A 23,833-nucleotide genomic window follows, 5' to 3' on the forward strand; every position below is an offset into this window, starting at 1 on the left:
AAAAACGTAGAAAGGTAATGAAATTTGGATAACCCCGCATGGAAAAATATATATATATTTGTGTATATGTATATATATTTGTGTGTGTGTGTGTATATATATATATGTATATATATATATATCTATATATGTGTATATACTTCAAGTATGTTCTCTGACCTCAATGGCATGAAACTAGAAATAAACCACAGGGGGGAAAATGAGGAAAAATCTACTACATGGACACTAAACCACATGTGATGAAAAAAACAATGGGTCAATGAGGAAGTCAAGAAGGAAATGAAAAAATAACTAAAGGAAAATGATAAGGGAGACAGATTTCCTCAAAATCTGTGTGATGCCATAAAAGCAGTGCTCAGAGGGAAGTTCATAGCAGTACAGGCCTTCCTCAAAAAAGAAGAAAAATTTAAAATTGACAACTTAACCCACCAGCGAAATGACTTAGAAAAAGAACAAGCAAAACCTAAAAGTCAACAAAGGAAGGAAATCATGATGATCAAAAAGGAAATCAATAAAATAGAGATTCAAAATCAATAGACAAAACAATTAAATCTAGAGCTGGTTCTTTGAAAAGGTAAACTCATTAGACAACCCCCTGGCTAGACTCAACAAGAAGAGGAGTGAGAAAACCCAAAGAAACACACTAAGAAATGAAAAAAAGCAGTCACAATGGATACTACTGAAGTACAACAAAACCATGAGAGAATACTATCAACAATTGTATGCCATGAAATTTAACAACCCAGGAGAAGTGGACATCTTTCTAGAGACTGAATATTGTCAAGATAGCTTGCCAAAAATGAATTAAAAAAATAGATCAACTGAACAGACTGTTCACTAGAAATTCATTTGAATATGTCATAAAAAGACTCCCTGCAAATAAAAGTTCAGGAACAGATGGCGTTGCAGGAGAATCCTACCAAACACACAAAGAGGAACCGATGCTCATCCTCCTTAAAATTTTTCAGAAGTTTTAACGAGAAGGAACACTCCCGAAGACATTCTATGTTGCCACCATCACCCTAATTCCAAAACCAAAGATACCACCAAAATAAAAAAAGAAAACAATCAGCCAATAACTTTGATGACTTTAGGCACAAACAAATCTCAGCAATATTTTAGCCATCAGAATCCAACAACATATGAAACAGATCATATACCACGACTAGGTGGGATTCATCCCAGGTTCTCAAGGATGGTGCAACAAAAGTAAATCAATGAACATCATACACGACAGAAACAATAGAAAAATTTTTAAAAGTTCATGATATGGCATCAAATGCAGAGAAAGCATCCGACAAAGTCCAACATCCATTTGTGATCAGAACTCTTACCAAGTGGGTATAGAAAGAACATTCCCGTAAATAATTAAAGTCATTTATGACGAACTCATTGCCAATATAATACTCAGTGGAGAAAAGCTGAGAGCCTTCCCACTAAAATCTGGAACAACACAAGGATGCCCACTCTCACCACTGTTATTCAACATAGTATGGTAATTCTAGCCACAGTAATCACACAGAAGAAATAAAAGGCATCCAAATAGGAAGAGAAGAGGCAAAGCTGTCACTCTATGCAGATGGCCTTTTACAATCTATAGAAAAACCTAAGGACTCCACCCAAAAACTACTTGAACAGATCAACAAATTCAGCAAAGAAGCAGCATATAAGATTTGCATTCAGAAATCGGTCACAATTCTGTATATTCACAGTGTAATACTCAGAAGGAATACAAAGATAAAACACCTTGTAACATTGCACCCCAACAAATCAAATACCTGGGCATACACCTGACAAAGGAGGTAGAGGATATATATGCTGAGAACTAAAAAACATTAGTGAAGGAAATTAAAGAAGATGTAAAAAATGGAAAGGTATTCCTTCCCCCAGGGCTGGAAAAATTAATATTGTAAAGACAGCCATACTACCCAAGGCAATCTACAGATTCAATGCAATCCCTATCAAATTACCCATGACATTTTCCACAGAACCCGAAAAAACAATCCAAAACAGACAGACAGACCAGTGGAATAGAAGAGAGAATCCCCCCCCCCCCGCCAATAAAAGAGAAACCTATGGTCAAATAATCATTGACCAAGGAGGCAAGAATATAAAATGGGGAAAAGACAGTCTATTCGGAAGTATTGCTTGCAAACCTGGAGAGCTACATGCAATTCAGCGGAACTAGAACACACCCTCACACCATGCAGCAAAATAAACTCAAAATGGCTGACAGACCTACATGTAAGGCAAGGCACCCCCAAACTCCTGGAAGAGAACCTAGGCAAAATATTCTCTGACACCAGCCTTACAAAGGTTTTCTCAGGTCAGTCTCCCAAAGCAATAGAAATAAAAGCAACAACCAACCCATGGGACAAAATCACACTGACAAGATTTTGCCCAGCAAAGGAAACCAAAAAGAAACCAAAAAGACAACTTACAGAATGGAAGCAACTAGTTTCAAAGGATGCAACTGACAAGGGCTTAATCTCTAGAATATACAAGCAACATATAAAACTCAAGTGCCAAAAACCAAGAACCCAAGGGAAAACTTGGCAGAAGAAATGGATATCCATTTCTCCAAGAAAGATGTTCAGATGACCTACAAGCACTTGCAACAATGCTCAACATCCATGATTAGTAGAGAAATGCAAATCAAAACTACCACAAGATACCACCTCATGCTAGTAAGAATGGCCATCATGAGTAAGCCGAAATATAGCAAATGCTGGCGAGGATGTGGAGAAAAAGGTAACCTTCCTGTTCTCTTGGTGGGAATGTAGGATGGTACAACCATCATGGAAAATATTATGGAGGGACTTTAGAACTCTATACATAGAACTACCATATGACCCAGCAATCCCACTCTTGGGCATATATCCAGACACAACGTTCCTTAAAATATACATATGCACCCGCATGTACACTGCAGCTCCATTCATAATAGCCAAGACATAGAAACATCACAAATGACCACTAATGGATGACTGGATTAGGATTATTTGGTATATACAGACAATGGAATACTACTCAGCCACAAAAAAAGAAGAGAAGTATGCCATTTACAGCAATAGAGATGGAACAAGAGACTCTCCTTCTGAGTGAAGTAAAGTCAAAAAGAGAAAGACACATTCTATATGACATTACTTATATCTGGAATCTAATATATAGCACACAAAAGAAAATCATGGACTGGAGAATAGACTTGTGGTTGCCAAGGGGGAGTGGAGAGAGTGGGATAGATTGGGAGCTTGGGGTTAATCGATGCAAGTTCTTGGTTTTGGAATGGACTAGAAATGAGATCCTGCTGTGTAGCACTGGGACTATGTCTAGTCACTTATGATGTGGCATGATAATGTGAGAAAATACAATGTGTACATGTAGATGTAACTGGCTCACCATGATGTACAGTAGAAAACAAAACGACATTGGGAAAATAACAATCAACAAACAAAGAAAGAGTGGGAATGGGAAATGACATTTCATGCCAATGGAAAAGACAGGAAAGCCGGAGTTGCAATACTCAAACCAGACCAAATGCACTTTTTTTTTGTCTTTTTGCATTTCTAGGGCCATTCCTGCAGCATATGGAGGTTGCCAGCCTAGGGGTCTAATCAGAGATGCAGGTGCCAAGCTATCACAGACCGTCAACAACGCAGTATCCTACCCCTGTCTGTGACATACACCACGGCTCACAACAAAGCCAGGCCAGGAATCAAACATGCAACCTCATTGTTCCTGGTCAGATTCATTAACCACTGAGCCATGACAGGTCCTCCCATAAGACCATATGCACTTTAAATGAAAGCTATAAACAAGGACAAAGAAGGACAGTATTCAATGACAAAGGAATCCTTCCAAGAAGAGGATATTTCAGTTGTCAACCTATGTGCCCCTAATGTAGGAACTCACAGATACATACAAAACTACAACAGACATAAAAGGAGGAGTTGACAGGACTACAATAATACGAGGGGACTTTCACACCTGACCCAAATCAAAGGACAGATTCCCTAACAGAAAATCAACAAGGCAATAGAGATCCTAAAGGACACAATAGAAATCTTAGACTTCACTGACACTTTCAGCACATTACATTCCACCGAATATCAGAATAGATATTCTTTACATGTGCAAGCACAACACTGGCAAGGTTTGACCCCATGCTGGGGCACAAAACTAACTCAGCAAGATGAAAAGTATGGAAATTATTTCAACTATCTTCCCTGACCACTGTGGCATGGAAAAGGAAATCAACACAGGAAAAAAAGATGGCGAAAAAAACCCCTGAATGCATGAAAAGTAATCAACACGGTACAAACAACAAACAAACAAACAAACAAAAACAAAGATCAGTAAGGAAATCACAAAGCAAATGAAAAAATACCTCAACACAAATGCTAGTGAAGGCACAACGTTTCAAATCTACAGGATGCTTCAAAAGGAGTGCTTAGAGCGAAATTCCTAGCGATAGAGGGCTTCCCCAAGAAGGAAGAAAAACCTCAACTAATCAGCTTGGCCCCTCACCTAAATGAAGTAGAAAAAAGAAAATCTGAAGTTAGCTCAAGGGGGTAAATCAAAAACAGAGAGGAAATCAATTAAATAGAGATTCAAAAAACAAGAAAAAATCATTAAAAAGAAAGCTGACCAAACTCTGTCCAGATCCACAAAGGACAGGAGAGGTAAAACCCAAAGAAACAAAATAAATGAAAAAGAAGAAATACCAATGGAAAATTGCAGAAATAATAATAGAAAAAAAAAGAGTATACCATGACCAGTTGCATGCCAATAAATCTGACAACCTAGAAGAAATGGACAACTTCCTGGAGAATTAGAACACACCAAGATGGAATAAAGAAGAAAGAGTGTGCAGAAAGGCAACCTATTTTGGAATGTTAATCGTATATCCTGTTATTTTGCTGAATTCACTGATTAATTTGAAGAGTATTTGTGCAGCCTCCTTAGGGTTTGCTGTATAGTGTACCATATACCTGCATGGAGACAATTTTACCTCTTTTCTAAATATTGTCATATATCTGCATGAAGTGACATTTATACTTTTTTTCTTCCAAATTATTACAGTTATTTTTTTGTTGGATGGATTTCTGTGGCTCGAACTTCCAAAACTATGTGGAATAAAAATGATGAGAGTGAGGACTAAGAACCAGTAGAGGAGATGGGATTATGATGGTGGAAGGGAAGGACTGGAGCTCAACCTCTACCCTAAAAGCACCAAAATTCATAAGTAAAGGCTGAGCATTCTTCACCCGAATGGACCAGAAACCTTAAAGAAGATAACCTACTCCGGAGGAAAAAGAGGAGGACACTTTGAGGTAGGAGTGGTGATTTTGGGATATAAAAAAACCCCACACCTCCTGGGTGGGAAGCCCCACAGACTGGAAACTAACTGGTCCACAGAGACTCACCTCCAGGGGTGAGAGTTCTGAGCCTCACATCAAACTCTCCCATGTGGGGATCTGGCACTGGGAGTAAGAGCCCCTGGAGCATCTGGCATTGAAGGGCAGTGGGGCTTGTGCACAGGAGCTCCACAGGACTGGGGGAAATGGAGACCCCATTCATAAAAGGCACACACAGAGGTTAATGTGCACTGGGTCCCAGGGCAAAGCAAAGTCTCCATAGGAACCTGGGTCAAACCTGCCTGCAGTTCTTGGAGGACATCCTGGGAAAACAGGGGTGAATGTGGCTTGTTGTGAGGGAAGGACATTGAAAGCAAAGCTCTTGGGAATATTCAGCAGCCATACCTTTCTCTGGAGGTGGCCATTTGGGGAAAACCTGGCCCCATCCATCAGTCAGTGCTGAGAAGCCCCAGGGCAAACACCAATCCAGGTGGGATCATAGCCCTGCCCCTCAGTAAACAGCCTACCTAAAGACCCCTCAGGCACACAGCTGCCTCTAATCCCATCAAGAGACTAAGTCCCAACCACCAGAGGGATAAGAATCAGCTCCACCTACAAGTGGGTGAGCATCAGCCCCTCCCATCAGGAAGCCTACAGCAAGCTCCCATACTGACTTCAGCCACAAGGGGGGCAGACACCAGAAGCTAGAGCAGCTGCAACTCTATTATCTGTAAAAAGTCACCACACCAAAAACCTATAAAAATGAAAAGACAGAGAACAATATCTCTGATGAGGGAGATAGGGCAACCTCAGAAAATCACCTCAGTGATGAGGAGATTCTCAGCCTCCAGGAGAAAGACTTTATAGAGTGTTGATGCGGAAGATGATGCAAGACATTGGAAATAAACTGGAGGCCAAGATGGATAACTTACAGGACACACGGAGAAAAGAGATGCAAGACATCAACATAAACCAGAGGAGATGCAAAATGCATAACTGAAATAAGAAATTCACTAGAAGCAGCTAACAGCAGAATACAGGAGGCAGAAGGTCAAATAAGGGAGGTGGAGGACAGATTAGTAGAAAGTAAGATTGCAGAACAGAAAAGAGAGCCAAAGGTTGAAAAGAAATGAAGAGGGTCTCAGAGAACCCTGGGACAATGTTCAACACACCAACATCCGTATTAGAGGGGTGCCAGAAGGAGAAGAGAGAGAGAAGGGGACAGAAAAAATTTTCCAAGAGATAATAGCTGAAAACTTCCCTAACATGGGAAACGAACCACTCACTCAAATCCAGGAAGCACAATGAGTACACCTTATAAAATAAACCCAGGGAGGAATACCCCGAGGTGCATATTAATCAAACTGACCAAAATTAAAGACAAAGAGATAATCTTGAAAGCAGCTAGGGAAAAGAAACCAATAACATACAAGGGTATCCCAATAAGGTTATGGCAGATTTTTCAGCAGAAACTCTTCAGGCCAGAAGGGAGTGGCATGATTTACTTCACGTGATGAAAGGATAAAACCTCCAACCAAGATTCCTCTACCCAGCAGAGCTCTCATTCAGATTTGAAGGAGAAATCAAAAGTTTTGTAGATAAGCAAAAGCTAAGACAATTCAGCACCACTAAACCAGCCTTACAACCAATACTAAAGGAACTTCTCTAGGCAGAAAAGAATGGATGGCAACAGGAAACAGAAATCCCACAAATGACAAGGCTCACTAGGGAAGGTATGTATACAGGAAAGATACATACAAAATCGTCCATGCACAATGATACCACCAAAATCAGAAATCATGAGACGAGCAGGGTACAAATGAGGGACACTGGAGATGAACTTGCAATGAAGAGAACAACAACTTAAAACAACCTTATATACATATAGACTCATATCAAAACCTCAGAATAACTGCAAACCAAAAATCTACAATTGACACACAAAGAAACATCAACATAAGTACAACACTAAAGAGAGTCATCAAACCACAAGAGGAGAGAACAAGAGGAGAGTGAGTGAAATAAAAAAACAGCAATAAAAACAAATCCAAAGCAATTAATAAAATGGAAACACGAGCATACATGTCAATAATTACCTTCAATGTCAATGGACTAAACACCCCAGCCAAAAGGCATACACTGGCTGGATGGATACAAAAACAAGTCCCATATATATGCTGTCTTCAAGAGACCCACTTCACTTCTAGGGACACACACAAATGGAAAGTGAGAGGATGGAAGAAAATATTTCATGCAAATGGGGATCAAAAGAAGGCTGGAGTAGCAATACGCATATCAGACAAAACAGACTTTAAAATGAAGAATATTTTAAGGGCCAAAGAAGGTCGTTACATAATGATCAAAGGATCAATCCAAGAAGAAGTTATAACAATTTTAAATACCTACGCACCCAACATAGGTTCCCCACATTATATAAGGCAACTTCTAACAACCTTAAAAGGACAGATCAATGATAACACAATAATAGTGGGGGATTTTTAACACCCCACTCACAGCAATGGACAGATCAACCAGATGGAAAGCCAATAAGGAAACACAGGCCCTGAATGAAGCATTAGACCAGAGGGACTTCATAGTTATTTGTAGGACATTCCATCCAAAAGCAACGGAATACACGTTCTTCTCAAGTGCACATGGAACATTCTCAAAGATTGATCATATCCTGGGCTACAAATCCAACCTCAGCAACTTGAAGAAAATTGAAATCATATCAAGCATCTTTTCCAACCACAACGCTATATGACTGGAAGGCAACAACAAGAAAAACTCCGCAAAAAACACAAACATGGGCAGACTCAACAACATGCTACTCAACAACCAAGGGATCACTGAAGAACTCTAAGAGGAAATTAAAAAATACCTAGAAGCAAATGGCAACGAAGATACAACACCCCAAAACCTATGGCATGCAGCTTCCAAGCCCTCAAAAGACCTAGATTGTTGCAAGTGAAAATTTATCCAGGACAGTGATGGAGCAAACATTCCAGGCAGAGAAAAATATGCAACTAATGATTGATTTTCATTCAGTAAAATCCACTCATTTATTTTTTAAACCCATTAGTTTTCCTGCTTCCAATTTCTGAACATGAATTGAGTTATTTCTCCATTTATGGAGGTGTCCTCTAGTTTGACCCAGCTATGTTTCATAGTTTCTTTCTTTTTTTTTTTTTTTTTTTTGGCTGAGGACGTGCATCTTTGCTAATTATGTAATAGTACTCTACACTTAAGTACTATTTTAAATATATTTGAAACTTTCATTTTGCAAATGTTTGATGCTAATGTGCAGACCATAACTTATTTTCATGAGTGTAATTTCTGTGTTGTGACATTCCTAAATCATTTATTAGTTCTACAGATTCTTTGTGATTTCTTGACGAATTTCTACTAAGTTATAATGTTTTCTGTAAATAGATTTTTTCACTTCTTCAGTTCTGATGGCTGTAACTTTTTTGTTGTTGCCTCATTGCATTTTACAGATGCTTAGATCATCTGACTCGCTGCTGCAGAGGTGTGGCTTAAGCATCCCTGGCCAGTTAATGCAGCAGTTGTGGTTTCTATGCCTGTTGCCAAAAAGGAGGTTGTGATCAGGCCTCTTTTCCAGAAACACGCAGGTTTTGTGCTTTGGCTTTTTGCCTGTGGTTGCTCAGATATGGTGTGGTGGCCTGGTGAGTTACTGCAGAAGTTGTGCTTTTGTTTGCTGGGCTGGTGTTTGCAGATATGGTGAGATAACCTGTCTTGTTAGGTGAAATGAGTACAGTGAACTTTTCCTTCCAAATTCTGCAGAGGTCGCTTGGTGAATATCTACGTGGAGGAGACAGAGTTTGTGGTTAGTTTACATGGCTGGTGGCTGTGGAAATTATGCTCAGATGTCTTCTCTGGCTTCTGCAGAGACTACGGCTTGGCTGGCTCAATGGTTATAGTAGAAGTTCTGGTTTGACTTCCTGATCAGGCTAGTGGAATTTGTGATCAGGCCGGCTGGCTGGTTACTATAGAGACTGAGGTCCAACCTCCCGGTCCAATTACTACCAAAATATGGTCAGCCTTCATCATGTGATGACTACAGAGGTTTTGGTTTTGGTGCTTACCCTGGTGGCTGCACAGGTGGTGATTAATCTTGCTGGTCCAGTGGCTATAAAGAGATTGTGTTGGGATTTCCTGAAAGAATATGGCAGAAGTAACTGTTACACTGTAATCTTGTGAAGAATTTGCAGTTTGGCTTTATGCATGGTTGCTGCGTTGAGTGTGGTTGTCTCTGCCTAGTTGCTGAGGAGGTGGTTGTTTCCAAGCCAGCTACCACAAAGGTCTGAGGATTACTGAAGTGCTTTCATGAAGGTTTCACTTAGGGACACTCGACTGGGTCTTGAAAATGTGAAAAATAGGCTTCATAGCTCTCTGCTGCAGAAGTAGAGTTGGCCTTTCTGGGCTGAGTGTTGAACTTATTACTTAATGATTCACAGCTCCTGGCCTGGCATCAAGGGCTGATTTCTTCAAAGGCAGGAATTAGGCTTCCTAGGATGATGGGTGGGGGTGTTTTGATGTGCCTCCCAGGATAGTTGCAGAAATTCACAATTAGGTTTTTGGGTGGCTGCCTAGATTTTGATGTGTTGTTCTTGCATGGCTATCACTCATTTGGAGAGGGCATCCTGAGGCAAGTGCTCAGTGGTGTTGTCTCGCTTCCTGGCAGGTTCCTTCCAAGACTGCAGTATGCCTTACTTACTGGATGCTATGATGTTTGTGTTCAGACTTCCTGAGGGGATTATCCAGATATGGTGGTTCAGAATTCTTGGTTTTTTTTTTTTTTGAAGGAGATGTTGTCGTTTGGTTCTCAAGACTGTTTCATAGAGGTGTTGAAGGCAGGTTTCCACAACGGGGAAATACCGTAAATTCAGGGTTCATGGTATTTCTGCCTGATCTAATTACTGTAAAGTTTTTGGTTTGCATTCCTTGTTTCCAAAGAGTATAGATTGGTTTCTGGAGTGGCTACACAGAAAAGCAGATTATAGAAGGAATTTTCACATACAGATGTATAGGGAAGTCATTCTGGCTTATACATGATTCAGTTTAAACATTATGGTGACTAAGCCAGCCAGTCTTAGAGCCTGCTAAACATGCATTTATATGCTGACCAGGATTCTTGGCCCCCTAGTAAATGGAAATTAATGAGATGTGGGCCAAGAAGTTCAGGCAAGGCTTTATTGGGCCCTGCAGCAGCACAAAGGAACACATACAAGCAACAAGTACCTTTTCTTGCTCCGTGAGGAGGGGCAAGCTAGTTTCTTCTCTGGAGGGATAAGGGTAAGCATGTGGGTCAGATTTGGGTCTGATGTGTGGCTGAGATTTTTCTGGGCACTTCCTCAGTGGTACTGTCCACTCTGTGTGTGATATACCCTGTTTCTGCCCCTGACACTCTGAATTTTTTGCTGGGGGTTGTTTTAGTTTAGTTTAGTTATCTTAGTTTATTATTTTATTCTATTTATTTCATTTTATTTTTCATTTGACTAGTTCATTTCATTTCATTGGTCTTTTTGAATCTTCTTGTTTATAATTGTTCCCAACTGCCCATGCATGTCGTTACTTGTCGTCCCTTGTATTTCCTTTTTATTTCTTTGCTCAAGGAGACATTTTTCATGAGGCAAGCAGTGCAACGAAGGATCCCAGGTCCTAGCCTGTCTCATGCCCTGCCCCAATCATTCTACACCCCTTATTCTTAAGTGTGTTCTAGAAGATTGGAACTCCTGGAGTAGGTTGGTTTTATGGTCTCTATACACTGATGGGATAAGTCTCCACTTTTGCCTGCTGGAAGCAGGGTTGCTGTGAGTAGGGTTTGGCCCACTGGTAGGGTAAAGTTGGAGGTGTCTTTTAATAGGCCCTCCTATCTTGTTAACCTTTCTCCAAAGGATCCAGTGATGTCCTTTGACTCTAGCTGAGCCTGTGCCTGATGAGGGGTGACTGCATGTCTCTGTTGTCCAGGGGGAGCTTGTAAGCCTCCCACAGGCAGCAGGGCATCCCAGGGTCCCTGAGTCCTGTTATGGTGAAAAGTTAGCCCCTCATCTCTGATCTGGTCCCAGCTTTGGCTCAGGATTCCTGGTGCCTTCCCTGACCTCTGTGAGTGCATGGAATAAAGGGCTTGTCCCCATTGGGAGGTCCCCGTGCTGGCAGTCTCTTCAGCTCAGCCTTTAGCATCCAAAAGCCCCACTGGGCATCCCTATTCCATTGAAGGGGGTCACTTTGCATTCCCTTTGGGTCCCTATGTAGGGCTTGGCTCTCAGGGCATAATTTGGAACCATAAATGGCAGGGGCAGCCACCCCAAGGAAGCCACAGTGCTGCCTCTCTCTGGTTGGAGACAGTAATGCACTAACTGCTGTTTTCCATCTATGGCCAGGGCTCATGCCCTGGAATCAACACAACCCCTACATATTGAACCCACTGCTGTGAGATCTGAGTCTTGTTTGTGGAGGTTTTGTTTTGTTTTGTTTTGATTTTTAATGATTGTTATTATTCCCATTATCAATGGTTTCCACTGTTCTGTCAATTATTTACTGCACACCAAAGGGACCCAGTCTCTCTCTCTCTCTCTTCCTTGCTCACACACACAAATTCACAACCCCCAAATACTATTTGTCTCACATTACCTCCATCATGTTCCACCACCCCTGAGTAGATAGAGTTCCCTGGGCTAAACAGCAGGATCCCATTCCTTATCCACTCCAAATGCAAGAGTTTGCATCTCTCAACCCCAGACTTCAAGTCTGTCCCACTCCTTCCCCCTCCCCCTTGACAACCCCAAGTCTGTTCTCCAAGTGCATTCATTTCTTTCCTCTAGAATGTTTCATTGGTGCCATTTATTCATTTCCAGATTGGTGATATCAAATGGTATTTGTTGCTTCCTTTCTGACCTACTTCACCTAGTATGAGCATCTCTAGTTCCACCCTTGGTGCTGCAAATGGCATTACTTTGTTCTTCTGGACTCAGTAGTTTCCCATTGTGAATATGTACCACATCTTTTTAATGTACTCTTCAGTCAATGGAAATTTAGGTTGTTTCTATGTCTTGCATATTGTGAATAGTGCTAAAATGACCTTTCCAGTCCATGTATATCTTTCAAGGAAAGAGTTATCTGGGTATATGCCCCAGAGTGGTATTGTTGGGCCATAGGTTAGTTCTATATTTAGTTTTCTAATGTACAACCATACTGATCAGCATAGTGGTTGTAGTGGTTGTCCCAATTTACTTTCCAGCTAACAGTGCAGCTGGGCTCACTTTTCTCCACACCCTCTCTAGAACTTTTTATTTATTGACTTGCTAATGCTGGCCATTCTGACAGGTGTGAGGTGGTACTTCATAGTAATTTTGAGTTGCATTTCTCTAAAAATTAGTGAGGTTGAGCATTTTTTCATGTGCCTGTCGGCCATCTGCAGGTATCCTTTGGATAAATATCTTTTAAGGTCTTTTGCCCATTCTTCAAATGGCTGCTAGGTTTTTTGCTGTTGAGTTTTCTAAGTCATTTATTTCAGAGATTAAGCCCTCTCAGTGGCATCATTGGAAAGTGTTTTCTCTCATTCCAATGGTTGTCTTGTTTCATTGTTTCCTTTGCTGTTCAAAAGCTTGTCAATTTGATTGAGTCCTTTGTTTACTTTTGCTTTTATTTCTGTTTCCTTGGGAGACTGCCCTTGAGGAAACATTTTTTATTGTTGATGTCAGAGTATGTTTTGCCTGTGGTTCTTCTTGGAGTCTGATGGTGTCCTACCTTATGTTTAAATCTTTAAGCCACTTGAAGTTTATTTTTGTACATGGTGTGAGGGTGTATTCCAGTTTCACTGATTTGCATGCATCTGTCCAGTTTCCCCAGCCCCAGCTGGTGGAAAAAAGCTGTCTTTTTCCTATGTTACATTCTTGCCACCTTTGTCAAAGATTAATGGAATGCGGGGTTGTGACTTTATTCCTGCGGTCCCTATGTTGTCCCATTGGTCTGTAGGTCTGTTTTGGTACCAGTACCACAGTGTCTTGATTACTGTGGCTCTGAAAAATTGCCTGATGTCTAGGAGAGTTATGCCTCCTACTTTGTTTTTATTTATTTGTTTATTTTTTGCCCCCCTCAGGATTGCTCTGGCAATTCTGGGTTTTACATGGTTCCATATCAATTTTTGAATTTTCCCTTTGTCCTAGTTCTGTTACAATGTCAGGTGTCTTCTGCTAGCGAGCTCATTGAATCCGTAGATTTCATTGCACACTATTGCTTTTTAATAATATTAATTCTTCCAAACCTGGATCATGGACTCTCTGTCCCTTTATTTGAATCTTCTTTAATTTCTTACAGTTCAGCTTATAATCTTTCACCTCCTTGGTCCAGTTTATTCCTCGGTCTTTAAATTTTCGGGGTGCATTTTTCAAAATATGCTATTTTTTATTCTTTTGCCAAGAGTTTATTGTGAGTAGCCCAAAGGGCAACCAATTACCGAGTGCTAATTTTGTATCCTGCTATTTTGCCAAATTGGTGGGTCACTTTGGGTAGTTTTGGTGTGGCCGCCTTAGGATTTCCTATAGATTGCATCTTGTCACCAGCACGTAGTGAATATTTTGGCTCTTCTCAGCCACTTTGGACACGTTTGATGTATTTCGTTTGTCTCATTGCTGTGCCTAGCACTTCCAATAGTAGGTTGAATAAAAGTGGTGAGAATGGGCCTTCTTGCCTCATTTCAGAGTTTAGTGCAGAGGCTTTCAGCTTTTTTCGTTTGAGGAGTATGTTGGCTGTGGGTTTGTCATAAATGGCTTTTATCATGTTAAGATATATTTCTCAAATACCCACTTTGGTAAGAGGTTTGGTCATGAATGGATGTTGGACGTTGCGAATGCTTTTGCTGCATCTATTGAGAGGATCATGTGGGTTTTTAGTTTTTGTATGTTCATGTACTGTGTGACATTGTTTGATTTGAGTAGTTTGAACCCTCCTTGCAAACCCGGGACAAAATCCACTTGGTCGTTGTGTATGATCCTATTTTGCATGTTGTTGGACTTGGCTGAAAAAATTTTGTTGGGAATTTTTACTTCTATTTCATCACAGATATTGGCATAAAATTTACTTTTTGGGTAGTGTCTTTGGCATTGGTGTTAGGGTGATGCTGGGTTCATGGACAATCTTTGGGAATGTTTCTTCTTCGTCATGCTTGTGGAAAGGTGTAAGGAGGATAGGACTGTTTCCCCTTGTATGTTTGGAATATTTCACCATTGTTCCTATGTGATGCTAGGCTTTTGTTTGCAGGGAGTGTTTTTATTACATGTTCAATTTCATTTCCAGTGACCTGTCTGTTCAGTTGATCATCTATTTCTTCTGGATTCATTTGTTGCATGTTTTAACTCTCTAGAAAGTTGTCCATTTCTATGAGGTTTTAAAATTTGTTGGCAATTAAGTATTTATGATATATGCTTAGTTTTTTTGGGGGGGTGTTTTTGCAGTATCCATTGGGATTTCTTCTTTTTCATTTCTTACATTTTATTTTCTTCAAACCTAGGATTTTTATGTTTGTTTTTGCTTTTGTTTGGTTTTGTTTTTTGTCTTTTTGACTCTCCTAGGGCCGCACCCCTGTCATATGGAGGTTCCCAGGCTAGGGGACTAAATGGAGCTGTAGCTGCCGGCCTACACCAGAGCCACAGCAATACGGGATCCCAGCCACATCTGCAACCTACACCACAGCTCATGGCAATGCCGGATCCTTAACCCACTGAGCAAGGCAGGGATCAAACCCGCAACCTCATGGTTCCCAGTCAGATTCGTTAACCACTGAGCCATGACGGGAACTCTGATTGCTTATGTTTTTTAAATCACTTTTTTTCTTTCCTCGTCCGGTGAGTCTGGCCAGCATTTTGTCTTTTTACTTATTCTTTGCTTTTTCTTTTTTTTTTTCTTTTTAATTTTACCTTTTATGTTTTTTTATTTTTTTAACTTTTCAACAAAACATTTCTTAGTTTTATTGATTTTTTCTTTTTATCTCTATTATTACTATTATTTTTAATATTTATTTCAGAAACAGTTTTTTTAACAGAATTTGTTAAATTATCTTAGATTATCTTGTCCGTAAAAGGTCTCTTTTTCACTATTTTATTTTACTTTATATTTATATAATGATATAAACATTTTTTTCCATTAGAACTGGTTTATAGCATTCTTTCGATTTTGTACTCTATAGCATGGTAACCCAGTTACACATACATGTATACATTCTCTTTCTTACACAATCATGCTTCATCCTAAGTGCCTAGACATAGTTCTCAGTGCTACCCAGCATGGTCTCATTGTTCATCCATCCCAAGGCAGTTGTCTGACTCTATGAACCACAAGCTCCCAAACCATTCCACTCCCGCCCCCTCTGCTTGGTAAGCACGAATTTATCCTCTAGGTGTATGATTCTCTTTTCTGTGGAAATGATCATCTGTGCTGTATAGTAGATACCAATTATAAGTGACATCATGTGGTATTTGTCTTCCTCTTTCTGCCTTACTTCGCTCAGGATGAGGGTCTCTAATTCCACCCCATCTTGCTGCAAATGGCATTATTTCATTCTTTTTAAGGGGAGTAGTATTGCCCTGTGTACACATATCCATATTATCCCAGTCCAGTAATCTGTCGATGGCGAAACTGAAACATGAAGCTGCCAGGTCAGACAGATTCTACATCTTCAACGGATTTGTTAGCCATGCTAAGGTTTGGCATTAAAGACCAGTATAATTATTTAAGCCTCTCTTTGTGGAATAAAAGAACACAACTTATAAGTGTGCAGCAGGAAATATAAAGGGGAGGAAATAAAGGCACACCTAACCTGGAGAGTTTGAGGATTTTAAAGCAATAATGATACCCCCTCGTTTTTTGTTTGTTTGTTTGGTAAATGTTTCATTTGAAACTACCACCATGTGCTGATGGTGATGCAATCGCTGATTATGTCATTGGCCTTCATAATTGCAGTTATGGTGCACTTATGGACATGGGTCCTGGGGAAGCTAAACTATGCTGTAGTTTGGAGGATGAAATGTATTTTCTAACTTATGCTTATCTTTTTCTTTTTGTCTTTATAGGGCCATACATTTGGCATATGGAGGATCCCAGGCTAGGGGTCAAACCAGAGCTGTGTCTGCTGGCCTAAAACAGCCATAGCAATGCTGGAACTGAGCAACATCTGCACTTTGATCACAGCTCATGGCAACTCTGCCTCTTTAAAACCCCATGAGTGAGGCCAGGGGTTGAAGCCACTTCCTCATCAGCACTAGTTCGGTTTGTTAACTTCTTAGCCATGGTGGGAACCCCATGAAATTTATTTTTTTTTGTAATAAAGACAATCTTGTCAGGTAAGATCCAAGTTCCCTTTGAAATAACAGAGTATAATGCAGCTGAGAAAATGCTACATAAAGAATTTGTATTTTCCCTTTCAAAATTGAACTTCATCTGCCCCTCTTTCCCTACCATCTTAATTTAGGCATCCATTCAATACAACCTGGACTATTTCAGAAATCACTTAACTCCCACTGTCTTTTTCCTTAGTTGCATTTTCTTTTTTGAAACCGTTATTATCAAGAAAGCATGTCAAATATTCCTATCTAACTACTAAAATTTTCAAATATGGAAAAACCACAAAACAATCTGGCATTGAAAACCACTAAAAAGACAAAAGGACAACTTACAATGGGAGAAAATTGTTTCTGACCATGCAACTAAAAAGGGATTAATCTCTAAAATATACAAACACCTTATACAATTCAACCACAAAAAAGCCAACAACCCAATGGAATAGGGGGCAAAAGACCTGCATAGACATTCCACGAAAGAATATATATACTGATAGTCAGAAAGCACATAAAAAAATTCTAAATATCATTGTTTCTTAGGGAAATGAAAATACAAACTACTATGAGGTACCTTTCTCACCTGTCAGAATGGCCATCCTTAACAAGTCCACACATAAAAAAAAATGCTGGAGTGGGTGTGGAGAAAAGGAAACTCTCCTACACTGATGAAAGGAATGTCAATTGTTACAACCATTAAGGAAACCACCATGGAAATACTTCAGAAAAGTAAATATAGAACTAATACCTGACCGACCCAGAAATCCCACTCTTGGGCATACAGCTGAAAAAAAACTTCCCTTGAAAAAGACACAAGCACATGTATGTTCATTGCATCACTGTCCACAAGAGCCAAGACAGGGAAATAACCTAAATGTCCATTGAGAAGATTGGATTAAGATGTGGTGTGCGTGTTCCATATATACACACATATACACAATGGAACCCCGACTCAGCCATAAAAAAGAACAAAGTAATGCCATTTGCAGCAACATGGCTGGAATTAGAGAAGATCATGCTAAGTGAAGTTACTCAGAAAGAGGAAGGCGAATACAATACGATATCACATATGTTTGGACTGTAACAAATGGCACAAGTGGAAATTTCCACCTGAACGAAACTCATAAACGTGGGCAACAGTGTCTGGATTGCCAAAGGGGAGGGGGCAGGATTGTGATGGACTGGAAATCGGGAGTTAGAAAAGGTGCAAAGTATTGCATGTGGAGTGGGTATGCAATGAGATCATGCTGTAAATCAATGGAAACTACATCTAGTCACTTTTGATGGAGCACAAAGGAGGGTTATGTGAAAAAATAAAAAGGATACATACGTGTATGGGTGTGGGTCTTGGGTGGTTGGGGTGGTGTGTGCCTGGGTCACTTTGCTCGACAGTAGAAACTTGACAGAACATGGGAAACAAGCTATGATAGAAAAAATAAACATCATTTTAGAAAAAGAAACACAGCCCTTAATTGTTTCATAAATGAAGAAATTGCAACTATGAACATGAACATATAAATTTATTTTTGAAATAAAGGAATTGCAGGAAATTGTTGACATTTGCAAGCATAAATGTTCATCTTCACTATCCTGCAGAATCTATAGACCGTTGTTAGGTCAAAATAAGGATGGTGTTCAAATAATGAAGAGGATGGAGGTATTGGCCTTGAGAGAGAGGCAGCAGAGGTATCAGTGGCCATTGGCATTGGGAACCACGGATGGTTGGCTGGTTGAGGGTTAGACTAAGGGCCCTCTCTTGGTGCTATATTCAGATATCTGGTTGGAAAAGGGGACGGCTTCACCGTCATTCCAAAATAACCACTCGGGAAGGGAGAAATAAGGTGGTACTGAGACATGGAAGTGGTAGTTGTAATGAAATTCACAAGGTGGCCACTTGCTGGAGAGTAGCTTCTTTTGTGAGTGCGTATGAAACGTGGTCAACTGATTTAAAGTAGCATGTTGAGCCACGACAGTTTGTCCTGTGGTCTGCTGATGCTGATGATGTAGAAGAAACGTCACTTCTCATGGGGGTAGTTGTATTAGAAATTCTCTGGCTGGTAGAAGGCCTTCTTACTAAAGGCACATGTAAATTTGTGGAGGTTGAAAATGCATTTTCTCCACGAGTTTCTGCTTCAAAATCAGAATTATGGTTATCCACCTTATGCCCTGTTCTAGAGTGCTTCTTGCTGCAACCTTGACGTAGAGAAGCCAATACTGGAGAAGCATTTTTATACGTGACTCTTCTTTTCCTCCTTACCAACAGTTGAGGACAGCCTCATTTAAAGTTTGGATTATGGTAGAACTGCAGCTAAAACCAAGGAGAAATTTATTTAATGGTATTTGAAACAAGGAGACGAGGAGACAGAAGCCATAATATCTGACTCTTTGCATCATATGGAGTTAATATCATGAGACAATACACGTCCACTGCTAATATTTTCAAAAATGTTCTTAGTGGTCACAGCCAACTATTGCCCTCAAGGAAAAATGTCTGGTATATTTACAGTAATAGTATTAGGCTCTGTGGCCTGCATTTTTTGAGGTTCATTGACAAGCCTCAAGGAGGCTAGGACAATGATTTATCATCCCAAATATTTTATGACCAAGCCATCCTCAATTTAAAAATGTTGAGCATGGATGTTCCTGTCGTGGCACAGTGGTTAACGCATCCGCCTTGGAACCATGGGTTTGCGGGTTTGATTCCTGGCCTTGCTCAGTGGGTTAAGGATCTGGTGTTGCCATGAGCTATGGTGTACTTTGTAGATGTGGCTTGGATCCCACGTTGCTGTGACTCTGGCGTAGGACGGGGGCTATAGCTCCAATTCAACCCCTAGCCTGGGAACCACCATATGCCATGGGAGTGGCTCAGGAAATGGCAAAAAGACAAAAAATAATCATCATAATAAAAATGGAACAGTACTTCATCCCACTTTCAAGGTCTACTTTGACCCTATATGGATGGACATATTTGCACATGTCCAAAGAGAATTTTATACACTCCCTCTATAAGTAGTAACTGGAAATTTCTTAATGCCTTGTTCCGAGCAGAGACTTCATTTTCTTCTGCCAGAAAGTCAGCTAGTGAGGCACATCTTTGAAAATTCCTTTGCAACTTATTAAATGCATAAAGGTTAAGCTGTCAAACTAAGCTTTTCATACTCTCAGTTTCAAATATTCTGAACGGACCCTTTCTCTCCAGAACTTCTTTCTTGACGCGTTCTTCATTAATCACTATCAAGGTTCCATTTGCTTCCCACCAAGTGGACTTAAAGTGATCACTTTCAGCAGTTTTCCAAAGTTTTCTGGGAAAGGGCAGAGGAAGAAAATCACCGTCTTCATCTGGTTCAGAGGCACACAATGTGCGACATGGCTTTTTTATCAGGGAGCCTTCAGACAAAGCCCGAAAAGCTGTTTCTTCAATCTGAGACCTCAAGTCCAAGTCCCCAGTGATTGAGTTATCACACCATGGAGATGTAATGGAGGATTCTGAACCAGTTGGTGCATCTTAAGGAGACACAGGTTGAATTTCTGAAGGAGCTTGTGCCATCTCAGATTAGTTTCTCTGCAGCTACTTTTCTCAACAGCATGCTTTTTGAACTCTGCACTTTTAAATGCTGCTTTGGTAAGCTTACAGAGATAAAATCGCCCATGCATCACAATGGTTGCTAAGCTAAGTAGCTGTCAGATGACAGGTCTCCTAGCAATCGGAGCATAACCTTCAGTCAGTGCTTACTTTCCTATGAAATTGGTCCAGTTAACATAAAATATGAGCTCCTTACTTAAACAGTAACCCCCCCTAATAAAAGTGAGGTCAGCAAAATCCCATTCCAATGGAATCTTTTTAATAAATAAGAAAACCCATCACATAAATAAATCCATTTCATCCCAGAAGTAAACATAAATTCCCTATTATAAACATACACATTTGGTGCCTGTTATTAAGGCCTGGAAAATGGGACCAAAAAAACCAGTAAAGTGAAACATATGGTATGTATCACTTCCCAGTTTATAACTAGAATCTATGCCGCATCTGTATTCAGAAAAATCTTAGCCAGGATTTCCCTGGCAGCTAGCTTGTTAATAATCTGTTGTTGTCACGACTGTGATCTGGGTTCAATCCCTGGCCTGGGAAATTCTGCATGCCCCAGGTGCAGTCCATAAAATAAAAATTAAGAAAAAGAAATAAAGGAAACAAGCACACACAAAAAAACACAACCTTTATCACTAAGCAAGACACGGAAGGTCCCTGGGCACCAAGCAAAATATCTATAGCCATGGAGATATAGAAAGAGGGATAAATGCTGTGGTTAGGAGAGGAAATTTTGGGAAGCACCATCCAAAGGGATATGAGATTTCCTTGTGGATTGAGGCCAATATTTCACAACTGGAGAAGTGATGGGTGTACAACATTCTGAAGATAATATATGCCATTGCATTGAATACGTTAAAATTCATACACAATGTTTTCACATTGTTAAAAACTGACAGTGATTTATTATCACTGATTTTAGCACATAGAGTTTTCTGTGTATCCTACGTAAGTAGTCTGTGTGTTAAACAATATTCCTAATATTTTCTCATTAGGATGGCTGAGAGAGGAATTCACAAGGCCAATTGGTATTCACTAGGGCATCAGAAAGTGAGGGGCTGAGCTCTAGATGGCATCAGCCTTGACTGCAAGGAGGTGTTAAGCTTACAAAGCACCTGTGGTGGGAATCCGTGGATGAAGTCCATGCTGGGAATCTGTTGCAGGGACAATGAAGAAGGAGGGGAAGGTCAAGGGAGGTGTAACGGCTTGAGTCCCATGATATAGAGCAGTTACTCCCTGTAAGATGTTAAGCTCTGCAGGCAGTTGTTTCCCACAGGTCATTGTTTCTTGCTGCCCAACTTGAGCATCCACATACTGGGGGGGGGGTGTCCACAGCAAGTCTCTCAGGTGAACAGCAGTGGTTGGGGTGTATGGGGGTCTGTCTCCATCCTCCTGGAAACCTGTCATTCAAGCCTTCCATTATATGGGATAGGGGTGACCATCTACTCTTCTCTATCTGCTTCCTGCTGGCCTGGGGTGACAAGTACTGGGTGGATGGACATGGTACAAGCTACCATAGAGGTTGGGAAGTAAAGAAAAATGAGTTTAAATAGGAGTTTAGGATGTAGGTTGATACCAGTATTGTTGAAGGAGGGCTTCCGTTTTATCTGAGGAGGTTTTAACACTTGGTGTGGTATTAACACATAAATCACAGGAGCTATTGGTCATAACGCATGTTGTCTCCTTTCTGTTGCTGTATGAGGAGACCTTGAAAATGTAAGGTTGCCGCTGCCAGCTGATGCTGCTTTGAGAAGTGTTGGTGGCATCATATCTGACAGGGCACATAAACCCTAAGATCTTAACCAGGCAAGGCTTGCCTAAAATTACTCCTGAAATATTTTCTCGTCTTCCTTGGATGTCTGGCCCACAGCTACTCCATTCTGCCTCTTCTCCCTACTGGCCCATGCAGATGCCATGGTTAATGATCTCTGTATTTCTAGATGAGAGAAGAGGCAAGAATTTGGGGCCATAGAAATGCTCACCTGAAATCGAACTGTCTGAAGGCATGTACCTCTCTTCTGGTCGCCTCCCTGAGCTCTGCTCAGCAGGTGCTGCAGGGAAACAGCTGCTGTGGCTCAAGTTTTACTCCAAGGAGAGCCTGAAGGCAAGTGCTATACTTGAGGTCACAGTTGGCTATAAGCCCCCATGGTCATTGACAGTTTTGACAGGCATTTCATGACCATTTCATCCCACGGTGCTAGGAATGAACATCCCTCATTCTGGCCAAGAGTTCACAGATAGGCCACTCAATGTGCTAATACTGGACAAGGCCATGTTAGGAGTAGCCAAAGGTCTCTGGACCACCTGTCTTGCTAGTCTATTACGGTCCAGGAAAATATTCCTTCTTGTTGCACTTTCCCATACTTAGAGGTCACCGATCTCACATGGAACGGTCTATCATTTTCAGGGATTCAGGCACACATTGGAAATGCAGGAAATAGCAATTTTCTGAAAACAGTGAATAAAAATAACACAGAGACACTCATGCTGAGAGAAGGAATTCACAAAGAGACAGACAAATACCATATGATATCACTGATATCTGCAAGCTACTATACAGCGGAAATGAAGCTTTCCACAGAAAAGAAAAACATGGACTTTGAGAATGGATGTATGATTCAAGGGGGTGCAGGAGGCAGAAGGGAGGGAGTGGGAGTGAGTGGGAGCTTGGGGTTAATTGATGTAGACTATTGCCTTTGGAATGGATGAGCAGTGAGATCCTGCAGTGTAGCACTGGGAACTATGTCTATTTGCTTACGATGGAGCATGACAATGTGAGAAAATAGGGTACACCTGTGTGTATAACTGGCTCACAATGCTGTATAGTAGAAAATATAATGATGTATTGGGGAAATAAAATAAACATAAAACCTCTTTGGATAAGGAGTCAAAAAATAATATAAGATATTTGTGGTCCATTAAAATATTATATAGAAAGAAGAATTGGTAATGTCATAAGTAAAAATTGAAAAGCTTCACCCAGAACAGACCAGTATTACCCTGTTGAGGTGGATTGGTCTGTCTCTTACCTTTAAAGGAAGTTTTATACTGGTTTGCCCAGTGTTCTTACCCTGTTTTTCCCTAGATGGTTTAAGTGTTCCCAATACAAGGAATCTTAATATTTAGATTAGTATAGATTTAATAATATAATTAATAAATTAAATTAGAAGTTATGTCAATTGGCTAAAGTTTCAATTCTTATTTATTGAGCTTTATTAGCATAGATGAAATCATATTTCTGCCCTTGTGAGGGCAGGTATTATATTGCCAGGTGAGGTGATCCCACCAAGGATCATAAATAATAAGACCCTTGGAGGGGAGAAACCCATCAATTTAAATCAGTAGGAAAACAAACAACAACATGGGTCAGGTGTGGCAATCTTGGGATAGTGGTATACTTCTGATGGTGTTTTCATTTTGTCCAGCCCTGGGTGTTTTGTTATTAGGGCCTTGTTATAAGGTGACTTTGAAGTCAGTAGTTCTCTCTGTAGACCAATGCAATGTAGAGGCCCTTCCTACGTGAGAAATACCAA

At 40.4% G+C, this 23,833-nt stretch overlaps 1 pseudogene; it reads right to left on the bottom strand.

Moving 5' to 3' along the window:
* LOC146394409 (heat shock transcription factor, Y-linked-like) overlaps positions 1-20,258 on the bottom strand; it is a 116,768-nt pseudogene extending 96,510 nt beyond the window's left edge.
* Between the last annotated feature and the right edge of the window lie 3,575 nt (positions 20,259-23,833).

The sequence above is a fragment of the Sus scrofa genome, chromosome Y (genome assembly GCF_054392235.1).
Source record: "Sus scrofa isolate SSC_HxYL_T2T_F1_AM1 chromosome Y, Sscrofa_HxYL_maternal_Yorkshire_Landrace_v2.0, whole genome shotgun sequence".
Taxonomy (NCBI): Eukaryota; Metazoa; Chordata; class Mammalia; order Artiodactyla; family Suidae; genus Sus; species Sus scrofa.